Source organism: Papaver somniferum, chromosome 2 (assembly GCF_003573695.1).
Source record: "Papaver somniferum cultivar HN1 chromosome 2, ASM357369v1, whole genome shotgun sequence".
In the NCBI taxonomy this organism is placed as follows: Eukaryota; Viridiplantae; Streptophyta; class Magnoliopsida; order Ranunculales; family Papaveraceae; genus Papaver; species Papaver somniferum.
The window spans coordinates 60,805,436-60,827,834 of record NC_039359.1 but is presented as its reverse complement, the minus strand read 5'-3'; the positions used below and the strand labels follow the sequence as shown (position 1 = coordinate 60,827,834).

The 22,399-nt window shown below is 36.2% G+C and overlaps 1 long non-coding RNA gene across 2 annotated transcripts; it reads right to left on the bottom strand.

Annotated features, from left to right (window-relative positions):
- Positions 1 to 1,880: 1,880 nt before the first annotated feature.
- Positions 1,881 to 9,382, bottom strand: LOC113347801. 2 transcript variants are annotated; one of them, XR_003359252.1, is made up of 3 exons: positions 7,969 to 9,382; positions 7,260 to 7,344; positions 1,881 to 2,954 (listed from the first exon to the last, which is right to left on the bottom strand). It is a non-coding gene; the product is annotated as an uncharacterized LOC113347801 (long non-coding RNA). The 2 variants fall into 2 exon arrangements; XR_003359253.1 differs by lacking the exon at positions 1,881 to 2,954 and adding an exon at positions 6,572 to 6,753.
- Positions 9,383 to 22,399: the final 13,017 nt, after the last annotated feature.

Sequence of the window (22,399 nt, the reverse complement as noted above, 5' to 3'; positions counted from 1 at the left end):
CTTGTCTTGCACACGGCATTGAGTGCGGAATAGACGATTACAGGTTGGATAGTCAACACAAGGAATGGACAATAGATTTCGAATAACATAAGATACATGATCACTTTCATCTCCTTCCTGCGCATATGCTTGTATATCTTCGATATTTCTATGAACATTTTCACTTTCTTCCTCATACACAACAGATTCTTCTTCGGTCATTAATATACACCCACTTCTACATTGATTTGATGTGTGCCCTGGTTGCTTACACTTATAACACTTGTTTTCAGTTGGGTAGGCATAAGGGTTTGGAGGTTTTGACCTAATGGGTTGGGAATTATTAGGTTGGGGTGGAGGTGGTGGAGCCTTCGTGGCAGGTGGGGTTTGGGAAGAAGATGGTTGGGTGGTAGTGGTAGTGGGAGTAGGATAAATACGAGATTAGTATGGAGATGGTTGTTGCCTATTAGAAAAACTTTGAAATAGAGGTTTTATAGGGCTAAAGGATAAGGTTTTTGGGCATGGTTGTGGAGAAAGCATGAAAGATTCTATCTTTAGAGCATTATTAATGACAGCATGAAGAGAAGTATATTGTTGAGTAGCTAACCTTTCTTGTATATTCCAATCAAGTCCATTGATGAAACGTCCAATTGTTTGATCAACCGTCTCATTCAGCTGATTCCGAGACAATGAATGAGAAAATTCAGTCACATATTCTTGTACTGAACGGTTTCCTTGATGACAGTTTTGTAAGGTGATGAATAAGGTTTGCATGTAATCCGGAGGCATAAACCTCTTCTTCAATAATTGATTCATGGCTGGCCAGGATTGAACTTGTCGCATTCCTTGGTTGGCTCTTTCTAGTTGAAGATGATCCCACCATGAGGAGGCTGGTCCCGTAAGCTTGAAAGCAACAAGTTCTACTTGTTGATCTTCAGGTATGCGCATATAAGAAAGGAAACGATCAACTGTACACAACCAATATAAGAAATCTTCAATGTGTAGAAGTCCATCAAACGGAGTTATATCAGCCTTGGGGCGATAGGTTTGCGGATTTTCCATGTTCCTCTGATGGCGTGATGGTGGAGGATAATAATATGGCTCACAATCTTCAACATCCACTGCTTGCTGCTTTGTAGAAGATTTGTTTAAGTTATGGGGAGAAGAGTAAGAGCTGAAATCTTCGAAAGATTCAAATTGTGGGGTTGAGTAAGGAGTACAGGAAAATTAAGTTGGAGTAGTGAATAATGGATGGTAATATGACTTATTTCTGGAAGTATCATGGCTGTAAGAAGGTTGGGAAGTGACTAGAGGGGTTTGAGTGGCGGAGTTGGGAAGGGTAGAAGTATGAGAATGGGCAATTCCAGCTTGGGTTTTAGGTAATTCTCCAATTAATTTCTTTCCTTCGTGTCCCATGAACTTGGTAGAAAACTACTCTTTGAAATCTTCAAAACGTTCATCTATCACTGTGGTTAATTCAGTGGTTAACTTCGTTTTTAGCCTGATTCCGATTGCTTTCACATCAGCTTCTAGGTCTTTCTTCAAACTAGTCCTTAACTCTTCACTCTTCTTATCACCCATGTTAGTGGAGGCTATCAATCGAGGCTCTGGTACCACTTGACGTAGCGGAAGCGTAATAATTTGGATCAAGGATCCAAAAGATAGTGAAAAACTAGTGTGGAATCAATAGATTTACAAAATCTATAAGAAAACTAGAGAACAATAACTAAATAAAATATCTTTGATAAATCAAATAAGATAATAATGTTGAATGTGTAAATTCTACAAGGTTAGACCTTCTTATATAGGCTTCACTATTTCCTAAAAGTAATAAAACTAGAAAAGGAAATCATACCAAACTAGAAAACTTAATAAGTTATATAAGTTTTAGAATAGGGAAATCATAATTTAAGAAGTAACATGTTCAAACGGGGGTGACTTGGTCTAGATGTGTCATACACCAGTATCTCTGTTTCTTGTATATAAGAACAGACCATTGAATCTTGGTTGAATACGTTGAATACAATCCTATCATTCAGAATATACATGACATGATAATCTTTGTCATGGTATCAGAGCCAGACCCCTCTCAACGCTACCCGTGTGTCCGTGGTTTTCGTACCACTCTGTATCCCCGCCAGCATGTGTCCGTGGTTTTCGTACCACTCATCAGTCAGTGTATCCCTGTCAGAAGCTTTCGTGTCCATCAGTTCAATGTATCCGTGGTTTCCGTACCACTCATCAGTCAGTGTATCCCTGTCAGCGGCTTTCGTGTCCATCAGTTCAATGTAGCCCTAGTCGTTGAGGGGAGGTGTTAAATAGTACCACATCGCCTAGGGAAACCTAGGTTCCATGCTTAATAAGCCTTGGGCAACCCTAACCTTGGAAGCCGGTTTTCGAGGTTAGTTAGGCCCACGAATTTCTAACAGTCGCCGCTTAGAAAATGTATCTTCTTCTAGTTATGGATAACTTCTAAGGATGCATTAATCTTCTGCCAGTTCGGGCCCTTAAAAGTTGCAGCAATTCTATTTGTAGCTTATACCATTCCAGTAATGCCATAACTTATACCTTCTTCAAGAGAACGTATTCTTTTACTCCTTTGTGTTGGTCCTACACTTGGTTGGGTTGTATTAAACCCAAAGACAGTTGAATCCCTTTGAGTAGAGTTTGGGTTCACAAAATCATCAAGTGGAACACTGTCACCAGAAAAACCATCTGATTGTGCAACCAAATACATAAATCATATATAATTTCAGGTAAAAAAGATAAGTGTATAAAACTTTAATTGATTATTGACTCGTATTGTATATCAGGGAGAGTTTGTGAGTGAGATGTTGGATCTTGAATTGAGGAGAAGAAAAGTGATAGGCTTCCACTTCCCTGTCACTTGTAGCCTGTTCATTTCCAATTATAACTTTCTATTGATCATAAAACTACATAGGATTTTCCTTAACACCCGAAGCTTTGGGGTGTGCCTGCAAGAAAGCCATTACTCGATCACTTATGATGTAGGTACTGAAACAATTATAAAAATGCAATAGCATGTGGTTTGTCTTTCAATAAAAGGCCTGTCATGCGATTATATATTCTTTTTTCATTGTTTTCAGTCGTGCCTTGATATTGTCATGGGTAACGATCTGGTTTTTCTTTCTTTCAACTTCGAGCATAACATGATTCATCGATTTAAATCCTCCTTTAGCAACCTTCTTAGCTACAGTTTCCACTAGAACCTCGTCTATTATGTCGGTCCATCTTACAACTCTTCATTTTGAGGTTTCATAATATAAAGTAATAATGTAACAGAGTAGTGAAACATACATAGGAACATAATAATTACATGTGCAGTAGATTTTCAAGTATAAAAAACAAACATATGATGGTAAAAAAATGATATTCATCAAGAAACTATTTATATGGGATGGTTTAGTACCAATCATACTGATGACAAAGATATGCCTCAGTGCCATAAGTGTAGACGTTTTGGTCACTTGGAAAATGAATGTCCTAATCAATGAAAATACACTTGTAGTATGGATATTGCAACAACTTTTGATGAAACATTTGATTGATATGATTCAGAAGCGGAAACTACATATGTTTCTCTCGTAGCAGAAAACGTCAATTGTGATGAATGTAACATTACATACTACAATCTTGATAACAGACTTGATGACCGTCATCTAATTATATGGATGATTAGATGGACACATCACCCACTCATGAATATTATATTTGTGATTTCTCAGGATCATCCATAAGTTTCATTGTTTTGTAGAATTAAGTAACATAATTTATGCATTGAACCAAATATATTCAAATCAGGTCTTCATTTTTGTTTCTTGAAAAGACATGAGTTAAAACATTAAGTGTTTCAACTATAAAAAAGAAAGTGAGATTTGTCAACGAACTGCAAAAGAGAGATGATACACTGACAAATATGCTTTAAATTTTTCAAGAGTCAAATCAGTTGAAGGTTAGTAAGGATAAACCTTATTCTTCTTCAAGTTTGAATAATATAACAAACATAAACGGAAGGTAAAATATCAAGGAGTGAAGATATCAAGATCCAAGCGTTCAAAAATTCAAGAGATTGATAATTCCAAGCATTATTCTAGTGGTAAGCGGAATACTGATCACCTCAACACAGCTTGATTGTGTTTATGTTATAAGAATTTGCATAGTAAGGGCTTATGTTAACTGTTGGTTGGTTTGTATCTGAAAAAGCGGGGTCTAACAACCTCACCCAATATTTTTCTTAGCAATCTGTATGAACTAACTCCAATATACTTTCAAGAGAATCAACTAGACAATTAGACTCAATCTTAATAAAAAGTATATCAAAGAGTTATACCTCAATTTCTCAATTCAATCCGCAATCAAGCAAATACAATTTGCGAGCCTGATTGAATATAAGGGAAATAACTTGAACGGTACCAAATACCAATGTTCAAGGATCAATCAATTTCAATCAACAACTAAAGGTTGGATTTACCAATTGATCGATTCAACGCACAACCTGTGATATTTTAATTATATAACAAAATATAATGCGGAAAAGAAATAACACAAACACCAGAAATTTTGTTAACGAGGAAACTGCAAATGCAGAAAAAACACGAGACCTAGTGATAAGTGCATATTTCACATATATTTAGTGTCAATTCCATGCTGGTAATTGCTTTTATTCTTGCAAATTATTGTATATTATGTTTATTTTCTCTTATTTGTGTTTCCTTAGGTGAATCATCCAAAAAGAAGTGAAAAGAGCTCCAAAGTGAAATCTGCAAGCGGAGAATGGCCAAAAGACTAAACGGAACTCGTTCAAATGCAGGAGTTATTACTATCATCTTGAAGAGGACGAAGATACACAGCCAATTGCGAAAGAATGAAGTCGATCTGATGTCATATGAGGAAGTTATGGGCGAAAAGCTAAGCTTGTCGGTTCCTCAGAACTGACAGTACAACGATAATTGCACTGTCAGTCTTACAAGACTGACAGTTGAATGAGATTACTAAGGGCGCCTGTTGAATTACTCGGGGCACTCCATCTTTGTTATATACCCAACAAACCGTAGATGGTGCTGATTATCGAGATGAAGATAAAATTTGGCTGCTGCCATTGCCAGCGACAGACGGAAGAGAAATAGATTGTTAAGGGTCTGTAATGGCTAGAAAAAGTCGAGAAGAAGAATGAGAAGGAATTGTTGCTGGTGACGACTGACGAGAAGGGTTACGGCTGAAAAGCCAACTGAGTTAGAAAGGAAGCGATAATGTTGGAAGTAAACAGATTGAATGGGAGTTAGAGCTTGGCCTGAGCTCATGATGCTCTCTGTTGAATGGTGACTGCATGGTGGAATATGTTAAGATCATGGAGTTTCCAGCGACAGATGAAGAGCTTGATATGCTGCTGCCGGTGATTGAGATGGAGTTGGCAGTAATGCTGTCGAGAAGCAACGGAGGAGTTTATAAGGAAAGCAACGAGACGCTGGGTTCTGATGTGATGGTTTTATAGAGCTGTTACCGTTAATGGTTGTTGAGGGAACTCGATCTTATACAAGTCAGGGAGAAAGAATTCCCTTAGAGAGTCTGATATTCCGAGAATGGAGGAGTTGAATCTGAGAGTCGAGGAGGAATGTAGATGGACTGAAGAGTATCAGTTTTATCCAAGCTCTGTTAAACAGAGATGCCGACGCCGTGGTATCGTGGTGATGGTTAGAATATGGAATTTGGTGGTGATTATCGGAAACTATTGAGAACTCGAGCTGTGGTGATGATGAAAGCTCTCTGCCAATACCAATGACAAGAATGGGAGATAGAATGACTGTCGGTTATGATGATAATGAATGGCAGCAACGATGAATTATTGGTGATGCTGAAAGTTATTGGCAGGAAGGAGAGTCTCTGATGCTGTGGTGATCGGGATGGAGTTATGACGCTGATAGTTGATGGCAGCAATATGGACAGGGAGCTATGGCAGTCTCGGAGTTGCGATCATGTTAATACTCGTCATTGGTGGTAGCCGTGTCTGTGATGCTACTATGGGTTATGAAGAATGAGAAGAGAGATGTCAGTTGAGCTCGAGATGAGCTACAAGGAAATGGCGAAATTAGAGTGGAAAAGAAACAAATATCCAGTAAAACTTACGGCTAGAAAGTCTTAGCCGTGATAAAAAGAAGAAAAGATCCAGGAGAAGTTACAGCCGGAAATTCTTGGCCGTAATAAGAGAAGGACAAAATAAGCTGTCAGTTCCACGGAACTGACAAGCCAATGCTAGATCAATCAAGTAAGTGGGATGGGATTCTTAGCCTTATGTGCAGTCCAATATCTAATGTCGGCCGCCAGACTTTGGCAGAGCCGTAGAGACTTATATTGGGATTTTTTTTTGCGAGATTTGGCAACCCTTTGACACGGGATTCGATGCACGGGGCTTCTACTATTTGGATACCTATATAAGACACTTCTTGACCTGGTTATGATATTGTAGCGCCCCCTAAGCTAGCAGCTCAGTAATCCAAGAGATTAACTAAATAAAGAGGCACTAAGTATCTAAATCATTTACTTAATTATTCAATTAAGAAATCTGCTACGAAACTTAAGCAAAAACTAGCGTCGCTCAGAAATATATAAACAAGAACTCCTCTCAGATGATACATATACAATAGTCATTTGGTTTTCAAATATAATATGCAACATAATAAATATAGCCGAAATAATCTAACAAACAGACTCAACTCGTCGAAGCTTTCGCTGCACAATTCTGATCTGTGTCTGAAACTAATAGTGGGAATGGGTGAGCACATCATCCCTAAAAGGGATGCCCAGTAGGAATAACATTTAACTTTAAAGTAATCACGAGCAAGAGTTGGAAAACAATACATGTTTTCCCAAACAAATAAAGACATAGCGACTAAGTCACTGAAATAAACAAACATGTATATGGACAAACTCCTTCTTCAAACAATGTATAATATTGATGCCAATTCCACACTGAATAGTAATATTGATGCCAATTCCACACCGAATAAACATATAATAGATATAAATGTGAAGGAGCGCATCCTATATACCACATGTGGAAATTCTCATTTCCCATAACAATTCATATGACAACAAACATTACAAGTCCTTTCCAAACCATTGAAAGATTCAAAGAATCAACAGAATAATCATAATGCAAACTAATCAATGCATGGAATGCACAAACGGATAATGCATGAGTAAAACATAAACTTTTGTAAAAGAAACAACAATGGTTACAAAAGAGTAAAATGTATTCCCACCTCTTTTGACGACAAGCCATGCCTACCTCGAGATCCACGATCCACTGGTTCATCCTTTGAATCGATCGTTGTTAATATACACTAACTGTTAATCACACAAGAACTCTAAGAGTTTAGCCAAAAAGGCTCACACAAGAATCATACAAGTCTAACTAATGGTTCTAAGCCCATTTATGGATTTACACATTTTCATTCTCTAATTAGCATAGCTAAGGTTTACTAATTCAATTGGATTGGTTCTATAGTTCATTAAATATGTCTTATGAATATCTACAACCTTGTAGAAGAGGCCAAAGGCTAATTCGGACCATAAGGGTCAAATTCATGTTCATTAAGAAAACTAGTTATAAGTCTAAGTTCACTAAGCAAGCCCATTAACTAAAGTCCAGGCCATCCAAGTCAACTAATAGTCAACGTCTAAGGTCAGGTCAAGTCCAGGGTCAACTAGTCAATTTGGTCAAGGTCCACTGAGTCAAGACTGGTCAGATCCTAATTACTGAGTTAACCCACTCAGACAAACTGAGTCATACATAAACACAACTAAGTCAGACTGAACCAATTCAGAAAGAAAAGGTTAACTAAACACACCATGTTACATGTCACTTCAAGTCTAATTCTTACACCTTCATCTACCAATTTTATATTTCAACATCAATTCAAATAAAGTAACAAACTTCAAATGCTATTTACAAACAAAGACTATGTCTACCTGAAATTGCAGTAACATCAAGCTTTCACAGCAAATACAATCTACAACTCTGAATCCATCATTCTTCATGAACTGAAACTTCAGAAACCAATCACTCCATAAACTTCTACAAATACAACTAGTTTCCAAATCAGCAACCATTCTCTTACTCAATTTCACAACACAATCCTAGTCTGCAATCACAGTTTTATGAGCTTTAACAATATTACCACCATCTGATTACATCTGCAGTCCCACTTCTTTTCTGAATCACCACCATGATCCCTTTTTTACTCTACAATAACTAGACACTGCAGTTTCAATTGCAGTGTCACTTTGGGGAACATTCACAACAACCTCCCCTTCATACATAAATTTCAACTAACAACACCATCTGCAAGCATACATACACACTCTTAACTTCAAAACTCCAACCCTCTTTTCCTGCCATATTACTTCTTCAACTGAAATCTCTTTTCAGTTCCTCTGGAGCAACAACACTATTAACTCAGGAAATTCTGCAAACTCGATTTGAATCCCGACAACAACATAATTATCACTTCAGGAAACTCATAACTTACATTCATCAACTCAACAAACCTAGCATTCATCTAAACTCAGTTCACTCAATATTCACTAATAACACCATCCTTCCTTCTCCCTGCAATTCACATCCTTAAAAACTCCAATAGCCCAACCACTGAGTCATCTCCACATGGACCCATCACTGAACATCAACATAAACCTAAACTACAACTAAATACAGTTCCATTCCATTCCCAAACTCAAGTCTTAATTCCAATAACATCTACATAACTATACAATTGAAACAATTCAATTTAAAATCTCAAACTTAGAATAATTAGAAGCTTACCCAAACTTTAGTAACTTCTGAATTGCTAATACGCCGAATCAATTCCACCAAAGACCTAATTTCTGTTTTGGCGAAGAAGAGAAACCCTAATTCTCAAATCTTCACCAGATGAACTTCTTCTCTGTAATCAATCCCCAAACTGAATACCCAAATCTTCTTCTTTGTTCTCAGTATACCAAACCCATCTTTAATCTTCTTCGTAATCTCTCAACTTCACCATCTACATCTTCCTTGAACTTATTAAGAAACCCTAACTCACAGACTCTTCATTAAAACAACTCCACATCATCAATTAAAGAGAAACCCCTCTTAATTACTTGATTTCATCCTCAATTCCTCAGTAATCTTCAATCACTAACGAAACTCAGAAAGCCTAACTTCTAATTCATTTCTTTCTTCGAGTCTGAATCACAATAGACACCATCACCATCACTACTGACTACAGTATGATCTTCTCCATCTTCTGTCGATCTCAGAGCTTCCATTTGATCTCACAAATTCGTCAGAGAAAGAAAAACAGGAGAGAAGAGAACAAAAACGGAAAAGAAAGAAGAATAGAGAATGAAGAAGAAGAAATGAGAATAAGAGCGAGTTTATCCTCTCGGTTGGGTAGATAAGACCAAAGTTGGTTAATGGGACACTCTTCAAGAGGATAAGGGCAGCCGGATCTGCTAAATCACAAAATGACTATTTTTCCCTTCACGTGATTCTGAAGATATCTTCTTCGTCCAAAATCCGAATGACACGTTCGAGTAGTCCATTCCACGTAAATTTTCGAGATCTATCTAATGATACTAGTTTCATATCTAGGTCGTTGTTAGATTAATTCCTATTAATTAATAACTAATTGAGTCATTTACGACTAAATCGTCTCTTGACTAGTCTAATAGCGTTGACAAGCTTGCGGGTCTTTACAGATATTATCTTTACATCTCATATTATTCTTTTGTTCTTCATTCACATTTTAGGGTTTACTCCTTTAGGGGGAAACCGGGAAACGGTGTAAACATGAGAGGCTAAACTTTTGTTGATTATGATGAATTCAAAGTTCTGGGCGTGAAGCTTAATTATTATATAAGTTAATTCGAAGTTTTTATCATATTATCGATTGTCTTTTCTATACCTAGGGTTTATGATTGATTACTATATTGTTCAAGTGTACAATTGGATTAATCTTTTGATCAGTCTAATGTTAGTAGAAGTTGGGTGATAAGTGTAATAGTCAAACAACTTTCTATACCAGTAGAAATCGTGAGACCTTGCAGAGGGATTCTGTGGAGCAATTTCGAGTGAAGACAACATCAGCAAGTGAACCTTGAGCTAAGAGTTTACCTACTGGGATCAACCTAATTCACAAATTCTAAAGTGTTCGATTTTATTACACCTTGAGTGAGTTAATACTTGGTGGTTCGTTGAATAGAATCTGATATTGGAGAGCTTCTGTATCCGTGGTATAAGGAGTTTTGGTGGTAGTGCTGAGCTAGCTGGTATTCTACGGTTGGTGATAATTGATTTTTACGAAAGGTAAACGAGTATACTATGCAAGTCAATGTTTGGTAACGGCGAATGACTCCTAATTATCTTTTCATCTTATTATTTATTATTCTTTGTGTTTATTATAATCAAAACAATCCCCTTTTTAGTAATTTATTGTTTAGCTATTCCAAATAACATATCAATTACACAGCTCTCAACGATCCTTACTACCGCTATACTATTATTTAATCGGTGATAAATATCTTGATTAATTTGTTACACTTACGACACACATCAAATTTTGGCGCCGCTGCCGGGGAGCGGTTGTTAATTGATTTATTATTTGTTTAGCTTGTTTTTGTTATTGATTTTTTCTTTTGTTCTTGTGAGTCATCATGTTTCCTTACGGACATAACATGTACGGAGCACAAGACCAATCATCGTATTATTGTGTTAATCAATTTGGTTTTTAATATCAATATTATGACAGCTACCAACCATTCCATGGGTATAATCAAAACCAATCTTTTGGCTATGATCAATATCCTACGGAACCTTATGGTTATTCCCATGCATATCAACAACCTTATGATGGGTATTTAAGTGAACAACCACAAGGATGGGGGGATAGTTATGCTTATAATCACGATTCTTCCAGTCTTACAGATTTAATGCACCGATTTTTGAATAATATGGATCGGGAAAATCAAAAGTTGGACCAGCATATTCAAATGATGGATGAACACGACCAGACTACGGAAAGTTATGCTCCTAAAGATAGTTCTTCTACTCTCGAAGATCTAATGCACCAATTTATGAATAGTTTGGATCGGGAAAACCAACAACTGGATGAACACAACAAAAAGACTGAAGATACACTTCAATAACTTCAAGAGGTTATTGACAACCTAAGAAGAGAAATGGATCAAATTAAGAAGGAAATAACTAAGGAAGAAGTTTGGCCTCAAAGCCAAATTAATTCTGACGTCCCCATGATCAATGATGGATATACGATTATGAGTATCTTGAAGATGAGCAACCTTTGAAAAGTCCTTGCAATAATGGTAAAGTTATTCCAACTCCGGATCATTATAACGATCACTCGCCTATTCAAAAGGAAGAGAATGAATATGACATAACCATTGTTATAAATGGTGTAACGTACTCATACAATGATTTTAGGATTTGCACCAATGAACTAGAATTTCTAGGAGATGATTCCAATTATGATGACGAGGTTGTTGAAGAGATAGAGATTGATAATGAAACCAAATTGGTTGAAGTTGTGGATGACCCAATTGAGATAGCCAAGGATTCTAATGATGCTAAGATTACGATTGAAGCAACAACTGACGAAGAATGGATAAATAGTTTGATAGAGGACCACGATACAGACGAGGTTTATAATTCATTGCAATTCTTTAAGAATGATGAGGATCCCGTAATACAAGACATTCTGGAAGGTTTGTCTAATCCTTTGCATATTTATAAATCTTTTGATCCACATCACTTAGGGTTGAGAATTTGTGCTTCAAAAGTTTTAAAGAATTATTTTTCTTCTAATTATCCACTATTTTTGATGTGTTTGATTCTAACACAATGCAGGTTCAACAAGAGGAACCTATAGAAGTTCTCATATTATATGTTCTCCATCCACTTTCCAGTGTAGAAAGGACTAAGTGTGGGGGGAAATTTCAAGATATAACAAATTAGTTATTAATATGTTATGCTAATTATTGTGTGAAGTTGTTATTAGAATTGCAGATTGTTTTCTGGGTAGACTACTAGATTTTCAGATTGTTGGTATATGGACGATAACAAGAGAGCCGGGCTGACGACTTTAAACCAAGCGCTAAATGGGAGGCAACCCATAGGTTTTGTATCTTAAACCCTTTTATTTTTTGTTTCTATTGTTTTCATATCATATTTGCATACCCATGTTTAAATTCATTGAGTGCGGAATCTATTTTAGAAGAAAATTATGACGAATACCTTTTCGTTAGAAAAATTCAGACTGCACGTAGTTCAAGTCCAGAGACCATAACTGTCATACAGTTTATCGAAATATTGTGCCCTTCGACACTATGTATAAAAGACGTAGATGAACAACTTTTGTGAAATGGAGTTTTTCCAAATTTCTTACCAATTCACACAGTTTTTGCGTTTTATCTTTTGTTACGTCAGAATTCAGATTTATCGGTTTTACACATTAAGGACAATGTGAAGTTTAAGTGTGGGGGAGTCTTTTGCATATAGATTTTTTATCCTTTTTGAGTCAAAATTTTCAATTTTTTGTATATATTTGAATAAAACCTTCAACTTGTAGAGATTTTAGAGTCAATTTCAGTCAACCAAAGGTTGGATTTACCAATTGATCGATTCAACGTACTGATGGTATTTTTACAATGAATGTAGAAGTGGTAAGTAATGGTTCATTCAAGACTTGTGAAAGCATATTTTTTAGACAAAATTTTATAAATAAAAATAACAAACTCAATTAAAATGTGTTGTGAAAATTATGGAGAGACTGGGGCTAGGTTTCCACCAATTATTCGCACTCGTGTGGTTCAGATATCAATTCTAAACAGTAATAGCTCATGTGATATAGTTTCATTGACTCTAATTCATTGCCTAAGGTAGATTTCGAAAGTAATGGATGTAAAATTAAAGAATGGGGCATCAAAACATCTAAGCTAAGTATGACCCATCAATTGTAATCACAACCATTCAATGAAACTCATAAATCAATTGAATACGAAACAAATAGTCGTAAAAAGAACTAATAGGATTACCACATTTGTGAAACTTGGCTTCCTCCGTCGCCCCAGAGGATGGGTTTAACTCATCATATTGGAAGCACACTCAAAATATGATTTCATTGCTCAAAGTGTTTACAAATGATGAAAAGAAGACAAAAATGGTGAAAATCAGTAATTGCAATGCTTGTGAGTCACTGCAAATACACTGTTACATTGAACGATAGTTGAAAAGTGTTGTTATTACTGTTTGACTGTCGCCGCAAAGACTGTTGCAAAACCAAGAATAAACCATGGGTTTTAACGACAGTCTTTGGCAGCGTTTGTTCTTCGTGTTCTTCAGTTATACACCAGCAGAAAAATATCCTGTAACTTGACGATTCTTCACTGTAATCTCCGCCCAAACCCTCTGTAACCCTTCTATGATACACCAACACCCTTTATATAGCCACATGACCTAGAACATCTTCGTAATCACTCTGAATCTTCTCTTTGTCAAGCCATAAACTCGGGAATATTTTCTTACTTGGTTTATCTTCCCAGGGCCGTCCCTGAGGAAAAGTCAACGAAGGTTGTCTTTGGGGCAACACGGAAATAGGGGCGGCAAAATTTGTTTTCAGTGTAAGGGTTGTTCTGTGTTTAAAACCAAAATGAAGGTCTAAATAGTGATTACTAACAGAAAAAGGACATAATCTTAAGACATGTAGGGGTTTATAGCAAATAAGGGGCTACTTTAATGGTTCACTGCCAAATACATAACAAGTCTCATATAGGTTTCAGAGATTTTTCTTCTCTCGGACTCTCTATTCAATTCACCCCCTTCTTCCTCCTGGTTTCCAGCCGTCTCCTACCTTACACCTCTTTTACTTGAGCTACCATCTCCATGGGTAAGTGAAATGAAACCCCCAATTCAATTATAAGAGTAGATAATCGTTTATGTTCTATAATTGATTTTAAGTTAGTATTACATAATTGCATTTTTAGGGAAAATTATTTTCAACCCACAATTCAATCTTAAGAACGAAATATCATGTATTTATATGATTGATTTAAAACCCATTCTTTTGATTCAGTTAATATTACTTGATTGTACTTTGATGGAAGAAAATTTTAAACCCCCAATTTAATTAAATTCATGCTCTACAATGTTCTCAAGTAAAATCTAATAATCATAAACATAGATGGTAGTTACGTGATCTGGGGCAGAAACTTTAAATTCCCAAATGGTTATTTTTTTGGGGAAAAAAACCTAAAATCCTCCACTCAATCAAACGTTCTGTAGTGAATAATCCAGCGATCATGCATATGTATCATATTTTTAAATGATCCAGAGAATTTGTTGGCTAAATAGTTACAGTTTAAGGGAAATTTTAAGATTTTTCTTCTTTGTCTACTGTTCTTTTTTTGTTGTTTGCTTAGAAAATTTCTAAACTTGTTGTTTATTAAGTACACATTACGGAAAAAAAATGATTTTGGAGACTCCGTTTGAAGCAGCCTCAAGAAATTTGCTACTGCAGATACTGCAGTTCATTCGAAATTGTTTCAGAGGTGACCATCTCATTTTCAGTGAGTTTACGGCTTTTGAAATGAGTTCAGTAGTTGATCTTTCAAGAAAACTACGCTACCCTGTACAACAAGCAATATGATTTCCTTCTCAATTCTAAGAGATATATCATCTCCACCTAAACTTGTGTAGTCTTATTCTGTTTATGCATATCCGATTTGTTGTTTATATCATCTTGGTGTGTCACATTCATGATATTTTCTGAACTTCTGTTTTCAACATTTTATGGAAACGGGGTTGGAGCATCCAGAGATAGCTCTATTCGGTGAACACTCACTTGACACACAAACAGGGCCGGTCCCGAGTGGGCAACATTTTTACTTCCCCTTCGGGGCAGCAAAATCTCAAGGCCGCCGTGTATCTTCCCATGCACCTGATGCCGTCCTTTTTATCTCTTGCACACTCCAGACAGTGTCCCAGTCCTTCAAATTCACGCAAACCACCGAGAACTCGGAAGAGTCCGTGAATAACTCATGACTCTGCTTTCTTCCCCCGCGTCTCCTGTTAGCTGTCAAACTCCAGTATATTCTCTCCCATTTTATCCACGTAACTGCCAATAGTAAACACCTAAAGAAACTCCGGTGACTCGAGTATTTCTTCATTCCGTGTTTTGAAAAGGAAACAAAATCTTCCCTTATATCAAGTAACCAAAGTCGTTAACACTCCTGTATTGATGCATCAAGATGATACCGAATCATTCCCGTGAATGAGTCCCCTAGAATCTCGTCCAAAACCAATTTCAGAAACATGGAATTTTCCCGCCATTTTCTAAATTCAAACAAAGAGGATGAAGTCCACTTAACCAGTAATGGAGTGTGTTTAGCAGGTGGCGCTATGGGGTGCAAATAGTAGAAGGTGCCCCTTAGTAATTGAGATGCCCCTTATCCAAAACTGAGAGCCGAATAACATGTATCCTCCGGGTTCCTATATCAACTTTTCGAGCCGAATTTTCCAAAAATATTTATTTCCCAAAAATACCTACAAACACAAAAAAACGCCATAATAAGTACAAAATCGAGTACCAACAATACAGAAAATTGAGGACAACTTAGACACAAAAATGTGTTTATCACGCACAACCTGTGATATTTTAATTATATAACAAAATATAAAAGAGATAACACAGACACCAGGAATTTTGTTAACGAGGAAACCGCAAATGCAGAAAAACACGGGGACCTAGTCCAGATTTGAACACCACACTGTATTAAGACGCTACAGACACTAGCCTAATACAAAGATAACTTCGGTCTGGAATGTAGTTGAACCCCAATCAATCTCACAATGATTCAAGTTACGGAAGTGCTCCTTGCGTATCTGATCCCAGCAGGATACTACGCACTTGATTCCCTTAGCTGATCTCACCCACAACTAAGAGTTGCTACGACCCAAAGTCGAAGACTTGATAAACAAATTTGTCTCACACAGAAAGGTCTATTGAATAGATAAATATGTCTCCCAAGGATATACCTATGAGTTTTTGTTCCGCCTTTTGATAAATCAAGGTGAACAGGAACCAATTGATAAACCAGACTTATATTCCCGAAGAACAACCTAGTATTATCAATCACCTCACAATAATCTTAATCGATTAACGAAACAAGATATTGTGGAATCACAAATGATGAGACGAAGATGTTTGTGACTACTTTTCTATCTTGCATATCAGAGATATAAATCTCAAGCCAATCTTACGATTGCACTCAATCACGATAAAAAACAGCAAGATCAGATCACACAACTACAGAGAAATAGTTGGGTCTGGCTTCACAATCCCAATGAAGTCTTCAAGTCGTTAACCTACAGGGTCTCATGAGAAACCTAAGGTTAAAGGATAATCGACTCTAGCTTATGCAACTAGTATCACACAGAAGGTGTGGGGATTAGGTTTCCCAGTTGCTAGAGTTCTCTTTATATAGATTTCAAATCAAGGTTTGCAATCTAATTAAGTTACCTTGGTAACAAACGATTCAATATTCACCGTTAAATGAAAACCTGATTGATTCAATCTAATATCTTTAAACCGTTAGACCGAACTTAGCTTGTTATACACAAAAGAAATGCACCTTCATTTAGCTTTGAGTAACCGTATCTAAACGGTACACTTAGTTGGTTCAAAAATAACTAACCAATGGTTAGACATATGAGCACTTTCATATCAACCTTATTCATCTTTACCATAACCAGTTCAAGTGACTCAAATAAACTAGTTTGAGAGTTTTCAATTGCCTAGAAATCATAGAAGTATACAAGGCAAAATCAAAGAAAAGTATATTTTGATTCACTCGAATCAATTCATGAACATTATAGCCATGGTTTGCAAAAATTGCATTCCTCATTATATAAATGTTTTAGTTCATGAACAATCCGATTTTAGAAAGTAACCTACTCAAGTATGCAAACGGGTACGCATACCTAAGTAGCCGGACCGAGTTTGGTTACGCCAGTATGCGTATGGGTGCGCATACAAATTCACACTTCCAAACTCCAGATGAAATTCACGGACGTGAAACTCCCGCCAGTATGTGTACGGGTACGCATACTTGCCCATATTACCGACAACTACCAGTACACGTACGGGTACGCATACTTTGGGTTCCGGTTTTAGACTTATACACAAATGTGCGAACACACTATGTTTATATCCAAATATGGTTACTTGTTCTAAACTCTCATTTCAATCATTGAAAATTTCTTAGAGGATGTTAAAATAGTCGTTATCCACAACTATTTTCATCAAAACGATGTTCAAGTTATTGAAATAAGCAACATGACTTTCGTTACGAGTAAAGATGAAATTGGCGAAAGCGCAAGCTTATCAACACATATTTCGAGAAATAGATAAGCGAGATAAACTCGGCTCGAAAAAGCAAATGTGTATAGTTGAAATCTATATAGCAACACGACTTTTGTCTCAAAATAGGAGATAAAGTAGATAGACTTTTGAGTGATAGATAAGTTCAAGTCTCCACATACCTTTTGTTGATCAAGTTCCACAAGTTCACTCGAGTAGTTATTCGTCTTCATTTGATGAACGTCGTGGAGTCTATAGCTCAAATACACTTACTATCATAGTCTGAGACTTAGCTATAAGTAGACTAGAAATCAAGACTTATAGTTTTAGAAATTAAACTTGACAAACAAGCTTGAGATAACAACGCTTGCGAGTTCGACCGAGCAATGCTCTAACAATCCCCCCCTTTGTAAATTTTAGTGAAAAAATTATCAATACATATGGAATACAAAATAAATAAACTTTGTAACTTCTCATCCAAATGTTTGATCTCCTTGGTTCTTCAACATTACTCGAAATCTTCGTCACTTCCAATTACTCCAATGATTCTAAAGATGTTCAGTTCAGCATCATCGTTGTTGAAGATCCGTAGCTATAACAATGAGAAAACAATAACTCTCAATCATTGTTATTCAGTGTCATAGTATTATTACACAACATCAAAGTTTAATTGTATTATAACTTTGACAACAATACTATGGTGATATGTATCACTCCCCCTTATTCAATACTTCATCTCACATGAATACCACTCTCCCTTACATAATGATCCGAAATCCATATGTATTTGTAGTGTGAACTACACATTAATTCCTCCTTTTTGTCAATAAAATTGGCAAAGGTATGCAAATTAGTGGGATCCTAATGAAATTTCCATAGAGATACTTCATGACCAAAATAAAAGCACATACAACTTTTTTAGATGCATTCATATAGTCGAAACTAAATGCATTCAGCAAGGAGTTTATAAAGATACAAGATAACCCCTATAATATATTCCACAGCCGCACTCCCCACAAATATTTGGAAATTAAGCACAAGTTCAATTAGGAACTCTCCCCCATAAAATGTCATTCCCGGAAGAACAACAAGAGCGACCTTACTTTCACAAGAAAAGAAGGATTTCTTTGGACATTAACAAATCACATGAAACATGAATTTATATCCAAAAAGCTCAATTAAATTAACCATAAGAGAACCCATGATAAATTTAATCGGAAATGCTCACATAAGAAAACTTACGGAGTCACACAGTATTTACATAAAGATATAGATCATGGAAGATCAATACTGCGGAATAAATAAAGATTCAATCTATTTTTCATCACTATTTGCACAATGACATATAATGGACTTAATCTTTGTAAACAAAAGTTGATCCTTTCATCCATCAATATTTTCATAATGACATAAAAGGCTTAACTTTTGGTTGTCAAAAGTTCATTCTATCTTTTATCAATACTTTCACACCGACATATGATAGACTTAACTTTTGAACACGTATAGAAAAATCATAGTTCACGGACGTAAACACACATATCCCATAACAAGTTGCAATATATGAATCCTTAAAGATTAATACTGCAAACATCATCTTCCAAATAAACTTTAGAATTTAAATAGATAAATCTAAAAAAATTGCAAGATGAAAATCGTTGGAAATAGCTATGTGTACTCACAATAATGGTAATTCCAAACCCTAGTTATTGTTCTTAAAACATAAGAATAAATTCTCATAAGAAGTTTCCTAGATAAAATAAGAATCAAGTTTCTTTGATATTATCATACCTTTGAAAGGGTCCATCATAAAAGATATCATTGATATCCTTGATTCTTTTGACCGTAGAGACCCCATGTTCATGAGTGAGAACATTAACTTTTCGATCAACAATGCAGGCAAGATGCCTAGCTTTGACACAGTCCATGATGAGCTTCTTCTGATTCCTGATCAAGGTGTTTTGATTTTCAAGGATTTTGGCATGACCATCAATAAGCTGATTTATTTGCAGTTGAAGATTTGCAAACTCGACCCTAGAGTCATTCTGAAAAAGAATTAAATCCTTGACAGATTCTCCAATCCAGGAGTCGTACTCTTTCCTTTCAATAATATTTCTCAAGAAAAGTTCTTGAACATAATCACATCCTTTAGAGTCTTCTTCCCTCTCAAGATTCACCACTTCTTGAGGTCTTGCGGAGTTTTCTATATCCTCCCCTTTTTTTTTATTATTATCAGGGAAGGAAAAACAATATATATATAAACAGGATAAGGGACACTCTTGTTATGGAAACCCTAAAACTCTCAAGAAAGACATGAACGTTCGTAGAGTAGTTAAAGATAACATATTACAAAAAAAGATCCAAGAAGAATAGGATACACCCTATTTTCAAATATCCCTTATCATCATGACTTAATAATTAAAAGATTTAATCAGAGCCAAGAAGGAGATACAAAACAACAAGGATTCAAGCAGTGACTCAACTTTCACAACAAAATGAAAACAACATAGTCAAACATATTACAAATTGAAAACAACAGTGGACTTGAGTATCTCTTAAATGCATTCTTGCATCTCTCAAGTTAGATACAAAAATGAAATTACCTACGACTAGGTAGTCAAGTGAGATGTAATCCCACTATGAGTATTGAGAGATGAGTTGAGGATTCCATCTGAACGTTTGAACCTGGTATTCCTTACCTTCTTTTGTCTACCTCTTATTCCTGAAGAATTCAACATAACCTTATTAGGTGATCCCTAAGATGAATTTCTCTGAGGATTAAGTCTAGGACCTCAAGAAATAGGTTCCAGTGGATTAGAAGAGACATGTCTCCACCATCTAAGCTTAGATTTACCAGACTTATTCTCATAAATACTGGGAATGTGTAATTTTGTGGTGTAAGAATTTGCACCATGTAGAGGGACACAATTCTTGTAGGAATTTCGATATGAGTGACCATTGAAATCCATTTTATGAGAGTATTGTTTTTCTGTAGGAATGAAATCCATTGTAGTGGTCATTAGAGAGTTTACTCTGTCAACAGTGAAAATAAGTGGATTTTGAAAATCAGAAATCTGTTTCTTTCTAGCAAAACAATGTAAAACATGATGATTCCTTTTCCCACATAAATAACAAGTTCATGGAAGAGAGGCATTGTAAGGCACTTGTTTTAAATTCAGATCCCTATTAGAAGACTGCAACTTATATAAACATTTCTTAGCAGGAACTTCCTTTAAATAAATTTTCTTCATATATTGTAATTCTATCTGAGAATTAGTGATCGTTACAGAAAAATTTCTCATTAAAACATAGTTTTCCTTTTTCAATGATTTGCACTGTTTATGGGCTAGAATAAGAGATGCACTAAGTTTCTATTTTTCAACATGAAGTCTGTTTAGATCAGATGAATGTGTCTCGATCAAACGTTTTTCTCTAATTTAGTCTTCTTTAACAATATTCTCAAGAAAACTAATCTTTTCACGTTGTGGGGTAGTTTCTTGAATCAGTTTTTCGATATTGTTGGAGAAGGACTCAATGATACTATAGAGTTCCCGTTCTCGACCAAGAGACATTTCAAATTCATCAATGAGATGAGCATGATTATTGGTAGGCTTTTAAGGATGTAAGAAAATAAGAGCAAAGAGAAAGCCTACTTGTTAACCGCAAGTGCACGGTGTCGATTGTAGCTGGTGCAAATACGGGTCGAATCCACAGGGACTAGGGTGTGAGTTGAAGTTTCCTAAGCTAATTCTCTGAGCAGTGAACTAATGAAGCAAAGAGTGACAGTGGCAGTAAATATGATTACAGCTACAGATGGTAGACTAGGAGGATACTAAGGCATTTGATTCCACATCTTGATCCTAAACTAAGGAAGTTCTTATGCAAGCTATGTCTTGTTCTTTCAGGGAAGACTACAATGAGTGATTTACTAATTAACCTTGCTAACTTACCCCTAGCATCAGCTGTCTTCTTACAGCACAGCTGATCACAGGCTTGTTTGCTCAACCAGTTAACTATCAATTCTAAGGCAATTAAGCACAGCCCTTCAAATGGACTGAATTCTTAACCACTATCACTAACTTCACCCCTAGCATCAGCTGTCTTCTTACAGCACAGCTGATCACAGGTGAATTAGATCAAATGGCTAATTATCAGTCCTACTTCAGTTTAAACATCACAAGAACAATAACATGTATACTAACTATCCTAGCATGCAATCAAGAGTTTCATCTAAGCCCTAGCAAGTGATAAATTAAAACATGATGAATATGTGAAAATAAAACTGAATTTGAAAGTGAAACAAAAACAGAACATGAACAATTGAGGAACTGGCTAGTCCAGTCCTCTTGGTGGTTCACTGGCTAGTCCAGGCATGCCCCATTACAACACCCAAAGACCCCTATTTATACATACAATGGAAATCCCAAAAATCCCCAATTAACAGCAAAATTAGGGTTTGTAAAAAATACAATTAAACCCAAAATTGGTTCACCTAACCTACTGATAACAACCCAATCAATCAACCCATGCTTCAATTAGACTTACAATCATGTTCCCCCAATTATCCCCAAATTATGAAATTAGGGTTTATAAGAAATAGAAATTAGGTTTACATAATCACTGCAAACTCTTGATAGCTCTCACCCATGCTTCCTTACGGTCTCCTGATGCTTCCCACACCTCCAATTGATTTATCTCATCAACTAATTTCACCAACACACTCCTAGGGTTCAGTGGTGAGAGAATAGGCGAAATTAGTTGTTTGAGAGAGATTAGAACGTGATATAGGTGATGGATCGAGTGTGTATGATGGTTTGAGAAGAGATGGTGGTGGTTGTGGAGTTGGTGGCAGAGCAGGTGGTGGTCGTGGAGTTGCAGAGGAGAAGAAAGGGGGAGAAGAAGGAGAAGCCGATAGTTTTAGGGTTAAGGTGTGTTTGGGTTAGGGTATAGGTATTGGGTGTTTGGGTGTTGAGCGGTTGCATCAAGTCACG